The 18,904-nt window shown below is 36.6% G+C and overlaps 1 protein-coding gene across 4 annotated transcripts in view; it reads right to left on the reverse strand.

Moving 5' to 3' along the window:
- Positions 1–18,904, reverse strand: part of NCOA3 (nuclear receptor coactivator 3) — a 121,684-nt gene that overhangs the window by 92,296 nt on the left and 10,484 nt on the right. The window lies entirely within an intron of this gene.

The raw sequence follows: 18,904 nt of genomic DNA on the forward strand, positions 1-18,904 counted from the left end.
GACTCTCAACCACTGCGCCACCAGGGAAGCCCGAGAGAGTAATTTTTAAACACAAAGCCAACTATGTAAGTCTTAGTCCTGTTAAAAAGTTAATGAAGCATTTAAAGCATAAACCTGTAACTGGAAACAACCTAACATTTTATCAGCGAACAGATTATTTAAAGGATGGTGCATACATGGAAAGAAGGGGGGAAAAAATGTCAAATGCATAGTACAAACCATAAAAATAATATTGATTTCAACTTGTTAACCTGGAAAGATGTTCACCACATAAAAGGGAATAAAAGATTACAGAACACCATGCAAAAATTCCTTATTTCTAACATGATAAAGTCTACATAGAGAAATGTAAAAAGATACATACAAAAATATCAGTGCTAGCTTCTCTTAGATATACTTTCCTGGGCTTCGCTGGTGGCGCAGTGGTTGAGAATCTGCCTGCCAATGCAGGGGACATGGGTTCAAGCCCTGGCCTGGGAAAATCCCACATGCCACGGAGCAACTAGGCCCGTGAGCCATGGCCACTGAGCCTGCGCATCTGGAGCCTGTGCTCCGCAACAAGAGAGGCCGCGATACTGAGAGGCCCGCGCATTGCGATGAAGAGTGGCCCCCGCTTGCCACAACTAGAGAAAGCCCTCGCACAGAAACGAAGACCCAACACAGCCAAAAATAAATATAAATAAATAAATAATCAGAAAAGAACAAATCATTTTCCTTAACTGTGTTAAGAAACAATATGCATAAAATAAACTGTAAATGAAATTGGATGGAAACTTTTGAAACTTTTTCAAATAAAATTCTATAACTATTTTAAACAAATATGTAAATAATTAATTTATATAATAATGTAACATTAGTTTAATATTTTAAAGCAAATAATAAGCTCTTCATGGTACCACACAAGAATTTTTAAATATGTACACATAGGAGGAAGGGGCACAGAGTACCAATTCTTGCCTAAATCAACAGTGCATTAGGGAGAAGTTACAGCAGGCTTCTTTTCTTACATTTCTCAGTACAAATATCTACTCAAGCATTGTCTCATGTACTTTAAAAAAAACTCCCTGTAGTTGGTTGAAGGCATGTTGGTTATTCACCTAAAGCAACCTTCATTCCAATGTTTTACTTACCAAAAAGACTAGTAAGAACTCATTACTGCAAATGGCAAATTAAACTTCTAAAGAATTTTATTTTAACTAGTATCAATAATCTAAATGATTCCTAGAACTCTGTCCTCTTTTCATTAAGGTTACTGTAAAATTTTAATTTCATGTACAATTTGAAAAAGAAATATAAATTTCTTAAGGATTACTTAAACATCCATAAAGAAGGTTTCATTCAGCTGAATAAGACATCAAGTAATGAGAAACTTTCACTGTGATGTTATTTTATAATAGAAAATAAAGATACCCTAAGTGAGCAACATCAGAAAATTGAATAAATTATGATATATTCACTTAATGAAACACTAAGTCTCTTAAAATGTTCACAATATTTTGTAACATATAATATCAATATGACCTCATTTCCATTTCTTATGTACAGTGTATACATAGATAAAGACTGAAAAGGTGTGCACCAAAATGATCTTTCCTGGGTTTTTTTTAACATTTTAATTTCCTATCACCTAGAGAGAACATGTATTAACTCTGTAATAAGAAACACTTTTATAACGCCTTTGAATTTTTTATACATTATATCCAATCCAAATAGAGAAAAGGAATACTTAACAAATGTTTTCAATAATAACTAATGTTTTTTAAAACTGCACTAAATTGCATTTTTTGAGACCCTTTAAAACACTAATTGATTTTATCATGTTCTGCAATTGAAGACCTCACTGCTATATTCCCACATCTTGTACCTGACAGCAGTGTATAGAATAGAGTATCCTTTCTTGGGGAGACTACTCAATAAACTGTCATGATACAATGTTTTCTGGACTACTGCAACTCTTAATTTGATGAAATAAAATTACAGAAACATTGGGAAGACATAATATACATGTGTACTTTATAATAAAGCAATTTTCAATTGAATGTTAATGAATGCGTATACCTACCAACCCTTTCCTCAAACTGCCATTGAAAATTTAGTAAAAGATACTAATCTTTTATTATTGTGCTGGCAGACTAAGAAAATAAAAAAGAAATTCCCCTGTACATATGATAAATGGTTAACTACTGCTCGCAGATTCTTCAAATTAACAGACTGCCCTATCTTTAACCAATTTCAGAGTAAACTTCCATCCTGACTGGATATCTAGAACCAGTTCCAGACTAAATAGACCAGGAACTAAAATGAAACCAACAGAGACCACTGACTTCCTTAATGTAGTCCCACGGAGTTTGAAGATGAAAGATAGGCTATGCCCCAGAAAAACACCATGCCACAGATAGGGGTGGGAGAATAGTTTGAGAAGGACATCCTCCTTTCAAGGAAATTAGGACATATTTATTCACTCAACAATTGAATAATGAATGTCTACCATAACGCCAGGCACTTATCTAAATTTTTGAGATATATCAATGAGCAAGAGACTAAGATCTGGGCTTCCCTGGTGGCGCAGTGGTTGAGAGTCCGCCTGCCGATGCAGGGGACGCGGGTTCGTGCCCCGGTCCGGGAGGATCCCACATGCTGCGGAGCGGCTGGGCCCATGAGCCATGGCCGCTGAGCCTGCGCTCCGCAACGGGAGAGGCCACAACAGTGAGAGGCCTGCGTACCGCAAAAAAAAAAAAAAAAAAAAAAAAGAGACTAAGATCCCTGTCCTTGCGGAGCTTATATTTTATCAGGGAAAAACACCATTAAGCACAATAAATAAGTAAATTATATGGTATGTTAGAGGATTAGCACTATGAGGGGCAAGGTTGCAGTATTAAATAGGGTGGTAAGAATGGGCCTTACTAAGAGGGTGAGATTTGAGACATAAAGAGATAAGGAAGTTAAGTCAAACAGATATACAGTGAAAAAAGCACTCCACACAGAGGGCACGCCCAAAGGCAGGAGTGTGCCCACATCAGATAAAGAACAGCACTGGATCAAGAGTGAGGAAGACAGAAAGAGGAACGAAAGGTGAAACCAGAGATGTATCAGGAGCAAATCACACAGGGCCTCATACACTAAGTAAGGACTTTCTTTCTTACTGAGTGAAATGGGAAAACCTCTGCAGATTGAGGAGATGAATGTCAAATGGCTTAGGATTTTAAGAGTCCTCCAACTGTTATGTTATTAAAAGATAGTAAGGAGGCAAGGATAAAAAAGCAAGGAGACACATTAGGATGTCATTACAGTAATACAACAGTAGACTCAGTGGAAGTATTAAGATTTGATCAGATTCTAGATACATCTTAAAGAGAGAGATATGGAGATGTGAGACAAAGGAGCCCAGTTTTTTGGCCTGGGCCAAAAAACGTGCAAGATTTCTTAAAGGAAATTTCGAAGAGAAGGTCACAAGTTCAGTTTTAGACATGCTTACTTTAAGGTTTCATCAGAAATCCAAATGGGAACATTGAGAAAATGGGTGGATATACAAGTCTACAAAGAGAAGAGAGGTTTATCTCACATAAACAGCATACAAAGACCCAACTATGTATGGAATATGTCCCGAAGAAGAAAACCAAGGCAACAGAACAACAAAAACAAAAGGCGAACAAACCCTCCAAGTCAAGAAAACTGTCCTGATGTTGAGAGAAAAAGGGGAAGGGGGAGAGGAGGGCCTTAAAACTACATATTGAAAGGACTTACTACTTGCTTGAAGAAAAATGAGTCAGAATGGCCAGTATCAATACATAAGACTACCATGAAAAAAACCCTTTGGACATTCAGGCAAAGACAAAAAAGCTAAGTCACCTAAAAAGAAAATCAGATTGACCTCAGACTGTGACAGCAATGCTCTATGCCAGAAGACAATGGAATCATAGACACTCTAGAAAGAATTTTACAAACAGCCAAACCAGCTTTCAAGTAGTAGAGCTGCAGACAAACTTTTAAACAGAGTAGAACTCAAGCAATACCGTTTCCGTAAGCTCTTCCTGTGGAATTTATTAGAGAATGAATGTTAGACAACCCAAATGACTGGAAAGTCCAGATCAGCATAAAAATAGTGGTGGGTATTAAATACATATTTACTTATTAAAAACCGAATGATGTTATAAGATAAATGTTATAACAGCTGTATGCTTTGATAATGTAGATACAACATAATTGTCAAAAGGTGAGGGGAAAATAAGAGAAAAATTAGAATAAGCTTGCTCAATGCCTTATAGATATTAATTGAAAGTAAAAGAATAATAGTTTTAATCAAATGCTGGGGAAGAGAAAGGAGATTACTAGGTAACTTCAGTAGTACTCAAAGAAAGACAGCAACAGACAAAAACTAAAAAAGAACAAGGAGGAACTAAGTGTATTACAGGGAAGTTAATATACAGGCAATAGCTAGAACAAAAGTTAAATATTTTTAACCTAAAACAAACAAGACAAAATATTACATAAAAGACAAGATATATTCTCTCACACTTCATACCCAATTCAAATTTTTTTTAATTGAAAAATAAAACCAAAAAAAGCAAAGAGGAGAAATTTTAATGGAGATAAGAGTAGGACTGGATCCTGGAACCAAAAAAAAAAAACAATGGTGGAAAATGTAGTAATATCTGCTATTTAGTCAGCAGTACTATACCAATGTTAACGTCTTAATTTTGATCACTGTACCATGGTTAAGCAGTTAACATTAAGGGAACCTGGATGAGGAGTATACAGAACACTCTAGTATTTCTGCAACATTTCTGTCAGATCTAAGTTATTTCAAAGTAAAGAAAAAAATGTTTAAGTTTGAGAAACAATGTTTTTCACCATTAGAGAATGCTAGGAAACCAACTGGTTATTTTAAAAACTAGGAAATAAAGAAAATGAGCCAAACATTCTGCCTTCCTATGTGAACTGTACCCACACTGGGTGACCAGATAGTTGACTGCAAGTAGTTTATAGAAATATTACAGCTGTTAAATGAAAAGGGTATGCTACAGTATCAGCATTTGCTACTCCTAATAGATTAGGGGGTTTTTATTCATCGGTACCCCTAATGAAGGGTACCGATCAGTAACATCAAGTATCACAACGTGAGAGAGAAGCAAACATCACGTGTCCCCTGATAAACCACACCACATCAGAAGCAGTCTCACCGCAGCCGCCAGTCTCCAAGATGGTCCCCAGTGATGCCCATCTCCTAAAATTCATATCCTTAAGTAGTCCCCTCCCACATAGTATCAGGGTTGGTCTGTAGGACCAAAAGAATAGAGCAGAAATGACAGTACGTCACTTCTGGGATCATAAAAGGCATTGCAGCTTTTTTCCTCCCTATCTCCCTCTCTCCCTGATTACTTACTCTGGCAGAGTGCCTTGAGGATACTCAGGCAAAAAACTGAGACCTCCTACAATAGCCATGGGAGTAAGCCACCTTGAAAGCCAATCTTCCAGCCCCAGTCAAACCTTCAGAAGTCTGCAGCCCAGGGTGACAGCTTCACTGCAACCCATGAGAGACCTTACACCAGAACCACTCAGCTAAGCCACTCTCAGACTACTAATCTTCAGAAACTGTGGAAGATAATAAATGCTGTTTTAAACTGCTAAATCTTGGGGTTATTTATTACACAGCAATAGATAACTAATGCATTTGCCCAAAATAACTGAACCTTAATCTGATCAAACCTTGAGAGCCAACCACCAATTTATAAAAAAATACAGAGGAGCAACTTAAACATCCTAAGGATATACTCAGCAAAATCTAGGCAATAAGAAATTCTATAACAAATTCAAAGGAAAAAAGAGAGATGGAGAAGCAACCTATAGTTAAAAGCACGTTTAAGATACATAACGACCAAATTGCAATGTGTGAATCCTGTTTGGATCTAATTTAAACAAACATTTTTTTAAAAGGAGAAGAGAAAGAACTGGAAAACTGAATAGTGACAGTATTTTTGGTGCTACTAAAGGAATTACTATCATTTAATAATAGAATTGTGATTATGCTTTTTTTTTTTTGAAAGAGAGTTCTTATCTTTTAGAGATACTTAGGAAATCATATGATGCCTGGTATTTACTTCAAAATAACGTGGAGGAAGTAACTTGAGAGAGAGATGAAACAAGACTGGCCATACATTGATAATTGGTGAACCTGAGTGATAAGTACATGGGGAACAATATACTATTCTACTTTGTTTATGTTTGAAATTTTCCAAAATATAAAGCATAAGAAAAAAAGCAGTTTTGCTAAAAGTGGATCAAGAAAATAACCTAAAATGGAGATAAGAATCAGAAGAGAATCTTCAAAGTACAAAAGACTTTCACCCAATTAGAGCTGTGTCTCTTTCTCAAAACCTCTCCTTCAAGCAAGGATACAGAGTTCTGTGTCTCTAGGTTGAAAAGAGCACACATGAATCCTTTTAAATATGAGAGGTAGTTATTAAGTCATAAACTGAAATTGCTACCTAAATACATATTAGGTCTGTTTGGGATGATGAAAAAGTTCTGGAAATGCATAGTGATGATGGTTGTACAACACTGTGAATGTACTTAATACTACTAAATTGTACACTTAAAAGTGGTAAATTTATGTTATGTATATCTTACACAGTAAAATTAGGTATATTATGTACAAAATGTATATTAAAAAGTTTAACTTCATCTTGTATAAAAATGTACAAATGAACTATAAAGAATTTAATGAAAAATAGTGGAAAAGGGGGCATTTTAATGTAAAATTAAGCAATATTTATCTGCCAAAAAAAGTACAACTACTATTTAAAAAGGCACTGAAGTATCTGCAACAGGTATTTTTCAAAGGCAAATGCCTTTTTTCAACATACAAAATTTATTTTATGAAAATAATCGGTAAGAAAAACACCAACCTAAAGAAAAGTAGACAAGAAAGAGTTTATAGAATAAGAAAATACAAATGCCCTTTAAACATTTGGGGGGTGGGGGAGAATGTTTAATCGCATTCCTAATATTGGAGATGCAAATATAAACTACAATAAAATGTATATAAGAAAATGCACTGCAGCACTCTGTTGTTATATGCAACATATTGGTCCATCAATGATAAACTGGTTAAATTAATTACAGCACATTAATAAAACAACAATCTGCTAAAAGAAAAGGAACTAGACCTGCATGCACTGATATGAAACCATTTTCAAAATATAATGTTAAATGCAACAAGCTGCAAGACAATGGTTTTTAATATGCTACTACTTGTGCTTATAAAAACAGTAGATACATAGATTATAAAAACATACAGATATGGTACAACATTGTAAATCAACTAAACTTCTACAGAAAAAAGAAAAAATATATATAGATGTTCGTAAATATACACAAAAGTAAAAGGTAACAGTGATTGCCTCTAAGAAATTAGGAAACAAAAGAAAGTGGAAGGAACCCTCACTTCATAGCCTTTTGTAGAGTTTGAATTTTGTTAGCCTTCTACATGTATTACCAATTTTTTTAAAAAATAAGAAAAAAATGTTCCAAAAAACATAGGGAAAGAAGTTTAGATGTGACCTAACTTAGAAGGCTAAATAAAATGCCCAAGACTATCCAACAAGGTCCAAATGCAATTCTCTTGCTTTCCAAGCCTTCACTGTTTTGCTTTTGACTGGTCTGTAAAACAAGTTAACACACTTTACAACCCAATGTTGAGTTCTGTGTCTGATTCAGGAATATAATCAGAAACACTGCCAGTCATATACTTCTGAAACACAGTGGACTATTCTTTGTGTACTGTGCATCTTTAACTAAGAGCTCCTATTTCAAAATACAGGAAACATGAATAACATAAAGGGAGTTAATGCTTGCTTCCAACCTTTAGAAGTTCATCATGAACTCTAAGAGCCACAGAAGGTATCTTGGTAATGGTCCAGAAAGTGCAACTGACCGTAAAAATGTGGCAAGAGGGGCACAGCAAGCAAGGCATTTGGGAAGGAGAGTTCCTTCTTTTTCACCCAAAGGTCCTTCTTCTTAAATGTACTTTCCCTATCTCCTTGATAACACTTGATGCCTTTTACTTTTCTAGGGCAGGCAGTTCCTTTACTCTCATACAGAGAGAAAAAACTTAATGTACCAAAATTCTTCATGTTCAACAGCTTGCAATTCCATGTGTAACATGCATTAATATAATTTTAAAGTAAGTAAATAATCTAACTGAAACTATCTCCCAGGAATTCACTTAAATCCTTCCCTGGATTACTCCGGCCTCAAGCGATTTCTCCTTCCTCTGAACTCCAAAAGCAATTATTTGTACAATTTATTTAGCAATTAATCCTGCATTGCCTTGTTAAACCTCTTTCATTATTCTCTGAAATGCTGTTTAAATCTTCCCTACTTATCTAACTTTCATGTTTATTTCTCATCTCCCCAAATAGACTGTAAATTCCTTGAGAGAAAAAGATAAGGCCTTATATTGTTTTGTATACACATAAAAATACAAACAGAGTAGCTGGCACATAGTAAATACTAAGCTATTTGTTGATTTCAAAAAAGAAAAGAGAAAAAATAAGTTACATTAAGAAAACATTTAAAGCCAGGCCACCTAAGAATCTTCAAGCCAGAGCTGATGGGCCAATGCACTATTTTGCTACGCTGACTCCTGAAGCAATGTGGGGTGGTAAAAAGAGAATGGCCTCGATTTGGATCCTCTAGCTTGAGAACCTATGTACTTACCCTCTAACTTTCAATTTCTTCATCTCTAAAATGAGAATAATGATGCCTACCTATTGAAGGCTCTGTGATCTTTAAATGAGAGTTTACATAAAACTGCTGATATTCCTTATTTTAGAGATTCTTCCATTTTTTTTCACTTTTTTTTAAATTGAGGTATAGTTGATTAACCACAGAATTTCTTAGATTTTTTTTCATGTTTTTACATCTTTCAAATCAGAATGTGTCATGCTATTGACAATATCCCATAGTTGGCAGTTCTACTTTTCCTTACATAGTAGTAGATAAAATAATGCATTGTATAACACGGCATCTTAAACTTGATTAAATTTGGTTAACAGCTAGCAGCTGTTCTCCTTCCTCCCTCACACCCATTCATACACTATCACATGGCTGAGAAACAGCTCACGCAATAAGATGTACATGCCACTTAATCCATTCAAAGTGCCTAGCACTTCGCCATATAGTACATGCTCAATAAATAGGAACTGTTGCTACTGCTACTCTGAATTCATTCAAGTAATATTTGAGTACCTACTATGTGCATGCCACCATTCTAAGCACTAAAGATATAGTAGCAGTGAACAAAATAACTCCCAGCCCTCAAAGAGTTTACGTTCTATCAGCACACATACTTTCCATAGAAAGGAAAAGTCAAAAAGCACAACTGAGTTAACAGATTGTCCCCAAAACTGAAAAAGCTAAGCAAACAAAGAAAGACACTAAAACACAAAACTTCCTAGGCAACACTACCTAGATTTTCAGAGAAAATCTTACCGAAAACACAAAATGAAGTCCTGGAAGCAAAGCAGGGCATCCAAGCTTTTTTTTTTAATTTTGCTTATTTAAGTAAAGGTTTGGGAAAAAGCAGAAGAGCCAGAACAGATGCTAAAAGTTAAAAAAAAAAAAAATGGGGGGGGCAGATAGTTATCTCTAGTTACTGAAAATAAAACATAGATTTATTTGAAAGAGAGGAATTTTGGTTATTTGTAAAACACAACTCAAGGAGTCAGAGAAAATTATATTTCAAAAAATCACCTTATGATGTGTCAGCAAATCATTTTCTAAGCAAATTTTTAAAAAATCATCTTACGTTGTATGTCAATAAATCATTTTTCCAAAGCTTGTAGTTAAAGATTTGTTGTTAACTGCAGTTAAAGATTTAAACATCAGATTCTCTTGGATTAAAAAAAAAGAACATTGATGTAAAATAAGTCTTCCCAAAAAATCTCACGCAAATAAAAGTAAAAAGTGGGGGAGGGGTGGTAAGCACACTTGACATCAGCGGGTAGCAACAGTCTGAAAAACTATTTTTAAAAATAAGAACCCAAGCACAGAAGTTTAGTAACATTTAGTAAAGAAGCAAAGAACTCCTACAATCTTTAGAATGCCAAAGGCATTATAACAATTTGTTTTACATTACATCATAATACAGTGTTATGTTATAAAGGAGACATACATTGGTATATAGGTTATGCTGTCCATACCAAAGCATAAGCTCCTTCCTGGGCAGGGACATTTTCTCACTCATCTTTCTATCTCCAAAGAAGGTTTATGTGTATCAGGTAAGCAATAAACATTCATTATTTTAAAAACAAGTCTTCATACTGCTGAATTCAAGAAAATACGTAACATTTCATGGAAATAAAAATAATGGTATTTTTAGACAGAAAATAACTATCCAAAACAACTCATCCTGCAAAGATGCCAGGATGCCAAAGTAAAGCTAGAGCGGGCGTTTACGATTTTTCCCGTATCTTGTTCTCAAGCCTGAGGCGTGTACAACTAAGCAACAACTGAATGCCCACAATGTACTCAGAAAGTTAGGAGTCCCAGAGCAGATTCACAAATTCAGCACAGTCCAATAAAACGCTGCTCACTACCTAGTTAGGAAGACTAATACTAATGAAACAATTTGTTATATATAGCATCTCGTGGTGTATCCCAAGCGCCAAGCTGGGCAGAGCAGATTAGAAGCTTGGTGAAAGAAATAATCACGAGCTTAAATGAACAGGAAAAACACATAATAAAAGAGCCAGAATTGAACCTTGGATGGGTAGTTTGACAAGAAAGAAAAATGAAGCCAAAGGTCTCTAGTCACTTAAGCCAAAAACTTTTGAGTCACCCTTGACTCTTCCGTCCTTCTCTCCCACCAGGCCCCGCCCCACCCCACCCAGCCATGCCCCACTCTGAATCCATCGCAAAATTCTGTTGACTCTCCCTTCAAATATATACAGAATAGGATCACTTCTTATCACCTCCACTGCCACCTCCAAGGTCCAAGCCACATTACCTCATACCTGGATTACTGTAAAATCCTTCTAATAGGTCTCCCTACCTCTTGCCCTCTTTATAGGCTATTTTTCACAAAGCAGCTGGAGGGATCTCTGTAAAGCCTAATTCAGTTTGTTTGCTCTCCGATAAAACCCTACAGGGCAGGAGATGCACGCACGGTATGTGTGATAGAGAAAAATGAGTGGGAAGATAGACACAAAATCTTCAATAATGGATGAGTTATACTGGTAATCTTTATTTTTTTTTTTAAGTCTTGACTGAATTTGTTACAATATTGCTTTTTTTTTTATGTTTTGGCTGTGAGGCATGTGGGATCTTAGTTCCCCCAACAGGGATCGAACCCGCACCCCCTGCATTGGTGTGCAAAGTCTTAACCACTGGACGCCCAGGGAAGTCCCTCTTTATTTGTTCTTTGATTTCTTTACTTTCTCCTTTGTATTTTTCTGTATTCTCCACATAAACATGAGTTACTTCTGTAATTTAAAAAATGAAATGCTTTAACGGGGTGGGGGAAGGATAATGATCACAAAACCTTTTTGCAATACCAAACATTAAAAACTGCGGTGGTTGCCCACTTTGCTCAAACTAAAAGCTGAAGACATTACAACTGCCTACAAGGTCCCACTGTTACCCTTCAGATTTCTTCTCTTACTACTTATTCCTTTGTTCACTGTGCTCCAGCACAATGGCTACCTTGCTATTCTTCAAAAACAGCAAAGGGTCTTTGCACTGGCTGTTTCCTCTGTACCCAATGCTCCCACCCCGCCAATATTCACAAGGCTTACTTCTTCCTGGACTCTTTGCTCAAATGTTACTTTCTCAGAGAAGGTTACCAGTTACCATGACTACCCATCTAAAATGTAAACCCCACAACGCACGCGCACACACACACACACACACACACACACACACACACACACACACACACACACCAGTTTCTGGTCCCCTTATGCAGCTTTTTTTCCCCCACAGCCATTCTGATCACTGGTATATCCCTAACATCTAGAGAAAAGCCTGACACATGGCTAGCACTCAGTAAATCTCTGTAAAATAAATCGAAACGTGGAGGCAGAAATAAAGAGTTAAAGGATTTGGGAGAGTGTGAGGATGTGTGTGTTCGATGGTTCAAAGACTGAAAGAAAATCACTCTGACAGACGCAGAGAAACTTGGAGCAAAGAAGCCTTCCAAAGGTAAAGAAGAGACTTGGTTAACAGCGAGCAACTAGAAAAAGTGACAGACTTGAAGGATGGAAAGCTGACAAAGAAAAAAAAAAGGTTATGGGCCAGAAGAAAATTTAGGCTGAGAGGAAAGGGATAAAACAGTCGCAGATAGCATGAGGGCTGAGAAGAGGAAGTGCGTGAATAGGACAGGAGGAGAGTTACAGATAGGAGAGGTCAAGAGGAAGGGTGAGACTGTACAAGGGTGGAGGAATAGATCACAGGGAAGGGGTGGAGGCCACTGTTATGTCACAAAGCTGTTCTTGTTCAAATGTAAGACCTAACAGTCCTGAAAAAGATACACATCATATGCCTTTATTTCCAAAACGTGACTTACAAAGTCTTAAAACACTAAGATATGTACATCTGTTGTATCACTTTGAATGCTCAAATTCCCCACTGGAGAAATGCTTGAGTTTAAAATAATGAAATCTGAATTTTTTTATTTCATTCCTTAACACCGTTAGGCATGTGCCATGAAAGAGATGAGACAAGGTAGAAGTGGGTGATTACAGTACAGTATTGTAACCTACTCAACATCATTCTGCTTTGCCAGCTTATAGAACTGCGCAACCTGGACTTCCCTCATTAGGAGAAGAGTGTAATGCTGCTTGCCTTTAAATTTGAAAAAGCAAAATAAAAACAGTTATCAGTTTTAATATAAAGCCTACTGACTCTTTGAAAAGATTAACAGGAACCTGAAATAGAGATTAAAGTGTTTCTTGGTTTGTTTGTTTTTTTAATTTATTTTATTTATTTTTGCTGTGTTGGGTCTTCGTTTCTGTGCGAGGGCTTTCTCTAGTTGTGGCAAGCGGGGGCCACTCTTCACTGCAGTGCGCGGGCCTCTCACTATCGCGGCCTCTCTTGTTGCGGAGCACAGGCTCCAGACGCGCAGGCTCAGTAATTGTGGCCCACGGGCCCAGTTGCTCCGCAGCATGTGGGATCCTCCCAGACCAGGGCTCGAACCCATGTCCCCTGCATTAGCAGGCAGATTCTCAACCACTGCTCCACCAGGGAAGCCCTAAAGTGTTTCTTGAATCACACCAAGTTAATATTGAGCTTATGCAAATTTTTAAACTTTAATTTTCGGAGCATTCTTCAATATAGTATAAAATCCCCTAAAAATGTACACAGTATTATGACTAAAAGAATGACTTTATATATCTATATTCTCAGCTATATAATAAACCTACTGAATATTTAAAATCAAAATACACTTAAAACTAACAAATTTTGGAATCAAGATTTTTAAATAACTTTCCAAGTTCAGTTTTATGGCCACGCTATCCAGGCAGAGATGAAACAAACATAACAGTATGATGTGTGAATTTATGCACTGCTCACTAAAAGCTGGCCAGATGCCACTTTATCATTGATAGAGTAGCTTCAAATTCCACTCAGAGTGCAACTGCAGTTGCGCTGAATCCAGCAGTAAAAGCATGCCTGCATGTTATTACGGGAAATAGTGGAAAATTTCACAGGCTGACATCCAGAATGTCTGTGGTTCTTCTTCATATTTCTTTCTTCCTGCAAAGCAGTTATTAGACCAGTAGTTGGATTTTTTTTTTAAGCTGGAAATTTCCACTGGTTTTTTTAAATGAGCCTCCTTAAATGTAAGTTGCAAAATGTTCCAAAATCCCAGCATGACAAAAAGAATAAATCAGACAGAAAAGAATTAAAATACGTATGTTCAAATTAGGGTAAGGGGACTGGTTAGTAAATTAAGGTGTCACTCTATTCGAGTAAAGAAAAAGAAGTGTCTGGGAAGATAGGTGATTTAAGGTTACAATAATGTAATATTAATACTAACTGTGGGGCTTCCCTGGTGGCGCAGTGGTTTAGAGTCCGCCTGCCGATGCAGGGGACACGATTGTACACTGACAACTACAAAACACTGTTAAAGAGAAATTAAAGAAGACCCCAAAAAATGTAGATATATATAACATGTTCATGGAAAAGACAATATTTTTAAGAAATCAATTCTTCCCAAACTGATCAACTGATTCAATGCAATCACAATCAAAATCACAACAGACATTTTGCATAAATCGGTAAGATTTTAACAAATATATGGAAATGCAAAGGATCTAAAATACCCAAAATAATTTTTTAAAAAAAGAAAACGTTGGAGGACTTCCCCTATCTGATTTCAAGGCTGGAGTAGAGACAGATTGAAATATATATCAATGGAACAGAAGAGACTCCAAAAATTGACCTACACATATTTGACTATTTAAATTTCAACAAAGGTGCCAAATCAATTCAATGGGTGGGAAATGTATAACCTTTTCAACAAAAGGTGCTGTTAAAGTTCAATACAATGTAGCAAAATATGAACCTCACACCATATACAGCAATTACCTCAAATAGGTCAGAGACCTAAATTTAAGAGCTACAACTATAAAACTTACAGGAAAAAAAATGAGAAAAATCTTTAGCAAAGATTTCTTAACTGCAACACAAAACTCAATAAATTGAATTCCAACAGCAATTAAAAACTTCTACTCTTCCAAAAACACTTATGAAAATGGAAAGACAAACCACAGACTCAAATATTTCTAAAACACATATCCAAAATAGGTTTTGTATCTGGAATAAAAGAAGTCTTACATCTCAGTAACATAAACCCAACTCAAAAATGGGCAAAAGAGGTCTCCCCTGGTGGCACAGTGGTTGAGAGTACGCCTGCCGATGCAGGGGACACGGGTTCGTGCCCCGGTCTGGGAAGATCCCACATGCCGCGGAGCAGCTGGGCCCGTGAGCCATGGCCGCTGAGCCTGTGCATCCGGAGCCTGTGCTCCGCAACGGGAGAGGCCCGCGTACCGCCAAAAAAAAAAAAAAAAAAAATGGGCAAAAGATATGAACAGACACTTCACCAAAAAAGATATACCAATGGCAAGTAAGCACATAAGAATATATTCAACATCATCAGTCATTAGGAAAACTCAAAGCCACAATGAGCTACCACTATATACCCACTAGGAATGGCAAGCATTAGAAAGACTCACCATACTAAGTGCTGATGAGGATGTGAAACAACCTGAACTATCATACACTGCTGGGAGAAATATATAATGGTACAATCGTGTTGAGAAACATGTGGCAGTTTCTTAAAATTTTTAAATGTTAAACATACACTTAGCATATAACCCAGCCATGCCATTCCTGGACACTTACTCAAAAGTAATGAAAGCATTTGTTCACACAAAGCCTTGCAACACAAATGTCATAAAAGCTCTATTTTTGATAACCAAAAACTGGACACAACCCAACTGTTCAATAGGTGAATAGATAAGTAACTTGTGATATACCTATACAACACAATAGTACTAAACAATAAAAAATGAAACTATTAACATATGCAACATGAATATATCTCTAAATAACTATAAGTGAAAGAAGCCAGCCTCCCCCAAAGAAAATGTACATACTATATGTATAATTCCATATATTAAAAGTTCTCGAAAATACAAGTTAATCTTTAGTAACACCAAGCAGATCAGTAATTGCCTGAAGATGGGGGAGGGATGGATTACAAAGGGATACAGGATGGATCAGATTTTGGACTTCAAAGGTAACAGGTGTTTCCGTTATTGTAATTATGACGGATTCATGGGTTTCATACACATCAAAACCCAAATTGTACAATTTAAATATATGCAATTAATTAATTGTCAATTACACCTCAAAGTTGGAGAAAAAAAGAAAAAAGCAAACTATAGTGATAGAAAGCAGAACAGTGGATGATTGAATACAAAACCCCGAACAGGACTGAACACAAATGAGCAAGAACTTTCTGGGGTGATGGAAATGTTCTGTATCCTGATTATGGTGATGGTAAAACCGTTTACGTTCATCAAAACTCAAGCTGCGGGCTTCCCTGGTGGTGCAGTGGTTGAGAATCTGCCTGCCAATGCAGGGGACACGGGTTCGAGCCCTGGTCTGGGAAGATCCCACATGCCGCGGAGCAACTGGGCCCGTGAGCCAAAATTACTGAGCCTGCTTATCTGGAGCCTGTGCTCTGCAACAAGGGAGGCCGCGATAGTGAGAGACCCCCACTTGCCACACTAGAGAAAGCCCTCGCACAGAAACAAAGACCCAACACAGCCATAAATAAATAAATAAATAAATTTAAATCATATGGGTTTCTAAGAAGACCTCTGCTTAAAATAAAAAAAAAAAAAACACCTCAAGCTGCACACTTAAAATGACTGAATTTTATTATAAGTAAATTACACCTCAATAAAGCAGATTTCTAAAATTTAAAACAGCATACCCAAATGTTATCTAGGTATATTTTAAACATCTTTAAATATACTAAAAGGAACAAATATATACAGTTACAACATATTATAGTCTATCACACCTCATTAATCTATGCTACCAGTTTGACATCCTAACTGGGTTTTTTGGTTTTTTTTTTTACATTTTTAAATTTTTATATATTTTTTTATTTTATGTTAAAGAAAAACAAAAAAGCACTAGAAGAAACACATGAAAAGATTTTTTTAATTTCTCAAACTATAAAATTTGATGCCACAATATATTACTCAGAGATGAGGGAATCAGGCACTTCACACACTGCTGGTGGATTTGTCAATTGATACAACCTCTAAAGGGAGCAAGCTGCAGTATCTAAAAAGTTTAAATTCATAGTCTTTTTTTTTTTTTTTTGCGGTATGCGGGCCTCTCACTATTGTGGCCTCTCCCGTTGCGGAGCACAGGCTCCGGACGCGCAGGCTCAGCGGCCATGACTCACGGGCCCAGCCGCTCCGCGGCATGTGGGATCTTCCCAGATCAGGGCACGAACCCGTGTCCCCTGCATCGGCAGGCAGACTCTCAACCACTGTGCCACCAGGGAAGCCCCTCATAGTCTTTAAAGTAGCATTCTCCATCTACAAATTTTTATATACTTCATAACAAAACATGAGAACAAAGAAACATGTATGAATACACTTACAGCTTTGTTTGTAGTAATATGAAACTGGAAAAATTATGATATATCCATACAGTGGAACACTGTGTAACCATTAGAAAGAACTTAGTAGCTATAAATATAGATATGGAACCTCTCCAAGATCATTTAAAAAGTATACAGTCCAGGGCTTCCCTGGTGGCGCAGTGGTTGAGAGTCCGCCTGCCCATGCAGGGGACGCGGGTATCCAGAATAGGGCTTCTGAGCGCCAGTTACATTGGTGTTCATTTTATGAAAATTTATCAGACTGTACTGTGCACTTTTCTGAATGTATATTACACTTCAATATAAAGTTTTTCCCAAAACATAGGAGAAATTCATAAAACTTAAAGTTTTTAAGCACATGCATTTATATGCCTAGAGTAACAATGGCTGCCTCTGGGCAGGGGATAGGGAAGTCAGCTGAGGAAGGTGCCTTACTTTCCACTGTATATCCTTTGGTACCTTTTGAATTTATCCCATGTGCACCTGTTACATATTTCAAAAAATATTTCTGAACTGAGACCATCTTGAACTGTATCTATGTATGAGTTGGGTTTTTTTTAATACAGAAATAAACTCGAGGCAGAGATGGATTTAGGTCCATAATAGCTCTTCATAACCGAATTTCAAATTTTATACTCATTACAAGTTTCATCTTCACTGTCCTTATAACCAGTAAGCAGTTTAAATTTCAACCTAGAAAATAAATTTTAAAAGACTCACCTTTTCTACTTTGAATAGGGTTTTGTATACGACTTCATCTGAAGAAAAAAAGGGCTCTGCATCGAAAAACCCAGACTATTAAATGAGATCATGTACATGCAGCACAGAACAAGGTTCAGGCACACAGGCAATCGATAAATGGTAGCTTTTATCTTTCATATCTAAGAATATGAATCAGAACACAGGAAAGAGAATTTTATTCGGGTAGAGGGGGAAGGTAGAGCAAAGGAGACAATTGCAACTAAAGTATAAGATAGACAGATACGGGAATTCCTTGGCAGTCCAGTGGTTAGGACTCAGCTCTCACTGCTGAGGGCCAGGGTTCAATCCCTAGTCAGGGAACTTGGAACCCACAAGCCATGTGGCGCAGCCAAAAAAATAATAATAAAAATAAAGTATAAGATATACAGATAGAATTAAGGAGATGATGCTGGAAATGTAGATTAGAGTCATATTATGAAAGGCTATGGGAACTCCATAGGAGTTCAGTTGCAAACCCTTAGACAAAGAACAACAGAAGATGTCATGCCTTCAAGCAGTCAAACAACATGAAAGGACAAGCTTTTCAAAGATTAAGTAAAAAAAGAGAAACAGTCACTCTCATGGTCAAAAGGTGAGAGCATTAGTATAACCTCTTTGGAGGTAACTGGGTAAGTGGTATTAAAGTTTTAAATGTACGTTTCTTTTGATTCAAAAATTTCATTTCCAAGACTTTTGTACTAAAACATACTCATACCAGCACACAGATCTACATATAGTTCACTGTAGCATCATTCAAAATAATAAAAGATTGGAAACAGCAATGAGGAACTGATTAAATAAATTATATCCATTCATACAATGGAATATTATACAGCCTTTTTAAAATATGAGATATAGAAGGCTCTCCAAGTTCTTTTGCTAAATAAAAATAGTGGAAGCTCCCATTTGTTAATTAAAAATAAAAAGGGAGGGTGAGAGAATAGAAAAAAAGAAACTAAAGAGACATCCATAATA

This window comes from Neophocaena asiaeorientalis, unplaced genomic scaffold (genome assembly GCF_003031525.2).
Source record: "Neophocaena asiaeorientalis asiaeorientalis breed wild unplaced genomic scaffold, Neophocaena_asiaeorientalis_V1.1 scaffold132, whole genome shotgun sequence".
Taxonomy (NCBI): domain Eukaryota; kingdom Metazoa; phylum Chordata; class Mammalia; order Artiodactyla; family Phocoenidae; genus Neophocaena; species Neophocaena asiaeorientalis.